This window comes from Crocuta crocuta, unplaced genomic scaffold (assembly GCF_008692635.1).
Source record: "Crocuta crocuta isolate KB4526 unplaced genomic scaffold, BGI_CrCroc_1.0 scaffold1269, whole genome shotgun sequence".
Lineage (NCBI taxonomy): Eukaryota > Metazoa > Chordata > Mammalia > Carnivora > Hyaenidae > Crocuta > Crocuta crocuta.
In genome coordinates, this window is record NW_027531335.1 from 572909 (window position 1) to 575986 (window position 3078).

At 45.7% G+C, this 3078-nt stretch overlaps 1 long non-coding RNA gene across 1 annotated transcript in view; it reads left to right on the top strand.

The window, feature by feature from the left end:
* The window catches only part of LOC144238166 (uncharacterized), a 52248-nt gene extending 49524 nt beyond the window's left edge, over nucleotides 1-2724 (top strand). Inside the window, exon 3 of the long non-coding RNA XR_013337032.1 lies at nucleotides 1840-2724. This is a non-coding gene — a long non-coding RNA (uncharacterized LOC144238166). The remainder of the gene's footprint in view (nucleotides 1-1839) is intronic.
* Nucleotides 2725-3078: the final 354 nt, after the last annotated feature.

Consider the following 3078-nt stretch of genomic DNA (forward strand, 5'->3'; position numbering starts at 1 on the left):
TTTTCACAGCACTCATCACCTGATTGAAACTGCCTTTTCCCGTGTTGGTCTCTCCCACTCAGTTCTGCAGGCCTGTCTTACTCTCCATCCTGTTTTCCAGAGGAGCCTGTTGAATGAATGATGAATGTTTAAATGCTTTGTAAATAGCAACTTGCAACATAAGTGTTAAGTATTATGTAATACTACTGTGGGTTGATTATTTAATATTGTTGGCCTACTCACCCATTTGATAACGAATATCACGTTGCAATGACATCATTCTGGTTCCTTCATTTTTTTTTTATGTTTATATATTTTTGAGAGAGAGCATGAGTGGGGGAGGGGCAGAGAGAGAGAAGGGGACAAGGGATCTGAGGCAGGCTCTGTGTTGACAGCAGAGAGCCCGACTCGGGGCTCGAACTCACAAACTGTGAGACCATGACCTGAGCCAGAGTCCGATGCTGGTTCCTTTTTGAACCCAATACCAATAAAAGCTACCTCATAGTGAATATTTAACTTGGGCTAGTGGTAAGATTTGAGACATATGATCTCATTTACACATCCTCATAGTAATCTTATGAGCTAGCTTCTATTGTAAGCATCATCCCCACTTTTCAGATAAAAGAACTAAGGCAGGCTCAGTGAGGTTAAGTAGCTTGCACAATATCAAGTAGCCTGATTTTGAATCCAGATACTTTAAGATCCAAATCCTAATTCTAACACCTCCCAGTTCTGCTGAAGTTTTCAGATAAGAACGGTGTCAGTTTTGAAAAGCAACCCACAGAATGGGAGAGGTGTGAGGAAAAAAAAAATTGCAAGTCACAGATCTGATAAAGGATTAACATCCCAAATAGAGAGAGATCTCTTAAAACTCAACAACAAAACAACAAACAACCCGATCTGAAAAAATGGGCAAAGGACTTGAATAGACATTTCTCCAAAGAAGACCTACAAATGGCCAGTAAGCAAATGAAAACAAATGCTCAAATCACTCATCATCAGGGAGATGCAAATCAAAACCACAATGAGATGCCACCTCACACCCACGAGGATGGCTCTTCTAAAAAGAAAACAACCGAAAATGACAAGCATTGGCAAGGATGTAGAGAAATCGGAACCCTTATGTGTCGCTGGTAGGGATGTAAAATGGTGCAGCCACTGTGGAAAACAATATGGTGATTCCTCAACAAAAGTAGAAAAAGAATGACCAGCCAGTCACCATATAATCCAACAATTCTACGTCTGGGTATATACATCCAAAAGAAGTGAAAGCAGGGTCTAGAGAGATTCGTATACTCGTGCGTCTAGCAGTATTATTTGCAATAGTCAAAACATGGACACAACCCAAATGTCCATCAACTGATGAATGAATAAACAAGAAGACAAGACGTTTATACGTATAGTGGTATATTACCTAGACTTTAACAGGAAAGAAATCCGGACACATGCTACAACATGAATGAACGCTGAGGACATTATACCAAGTGAAGTAAGCCAGAAAATGACAAATACTGTAGGATTCCACCGATCTGAAGTACCCGGAGGTGTCAGGTTCACTGAGAAAGAAAGTAGAATAGTGGATGTCAAGGGCTGGAGAGCGCAGGGAATGGTGGGTGGCCGTTGAATGGGTAAAGAGTCTTGGGTTTGCAAGATGAAACAGTTTCGGCGGGTGGGCGGGGATAACGGTTGCACAGGGATGTGAGTGACCTTAATACCACCAAACTGTGCGCTGAAAATAGTGAAAATGGTAAGCTTATGTTTTGTATATTCTGCCGCAATTTATAAAAGACGATTTCAACCATTCCCAGTGCTGCGTTCCGGTGATTTCCTTCTGACAAATGTTTCCTGTTTTCCCTCCAGATAACCTGCCTTTTACTTCCCTCCTAAGACCAGAATGTTCTCTGCCAGGATCTCTAAGGCCTCCGCCTTGGCCAGTGTCCCCGAAGAGAGCAGGGCCCAGCCTCAGGCCTTTAGCTCACTCTCCTGGGAAGGCAACCCTTCTCCTCCAAAGGCGGCCAGCACGCATTTTACTCACAACCGTCGGCAGATGGCTGCGGGTCCCTTCTGTTCCCAGGAATCACATCGGGACTAACAGCACCGAGCATTTCCCATCACTGGTACCTAATCCCAGCAGTGACGCTGGGCATCGTTATTAACAGGCAAAGGACACACAAAGAGAGAGGGGAAGTGGCTTGGACTGAGTGACACAGCAAAGTTAGGACTCCGAGCTCGCAGGCACTCACCTCACTCTGGGCTTTGTCCCCCACACCAGGCAGCCCCCCCGAGACGTGCTCCGTTTTGTGCTCTGGGCAACCCACTCGGGCCAGCCAAGTGGGTCTGATTTGTCTTGCAGAGAAATGAAGCAGAATCTTCCTTGAGATGGTACCCTCCTCCTTTTCTCTAGCCATGTGGCCCCTAATGCGGAGGGAACCCCATCGAGTTGAGAAGTGAGGTGGCCTTTAGCTTCCCTGGGTAAGTCCTCTCCAGCTTGGCTCAAAGGCACCTTCTCAATGGGATGGGAAGCCGTGCAGTCTGTCTCCCTGGAGCTCTCGCTTAGACTCAGTGCTCCCCCAGTTTGGGCACCTCTCACATACCGCCTGTTAGTTTTACTGAACTATTTCAGATCATTGCCTCCTGTTATCTCAATCAGCTACAGGAGCGCAAGAACTGCGCCATGTCCTTCTGCTACCGCCCGCTAATGCCGGCTCCGTTAGCACACAGTCTATGTTCAATAAATATTTGTTGAATTGCCAATCTTGTAATTAGGAAACCTGAAGTGGCTTCCTACTCCTCTGAGGAAGTGTTCTGTGTCCTTTGGAAGCTTTCTGCTCACATGGAAAGAAGGTTCAACCAAGAGACAGGAGCCCACAGTGAGTCACTAGTTTCTGCTAGCCCTCGGGTCCCTCATGTGTGAGACCAGGGCTGATCTATAAAGTTTTTTTTTCTTTAATTTTTTTAATGTTTGTTAATTTACGTCTGAGAGAGAGAGAGAGAGAGAGAGAGGGAGACACAGAATCCGAAGCAGGCTCCAAGCTCTGAGCTGTCAGCAGAGAGCCCGACACAGGGCTCGAACTCACAAACTGTGAGATCATGACCTGA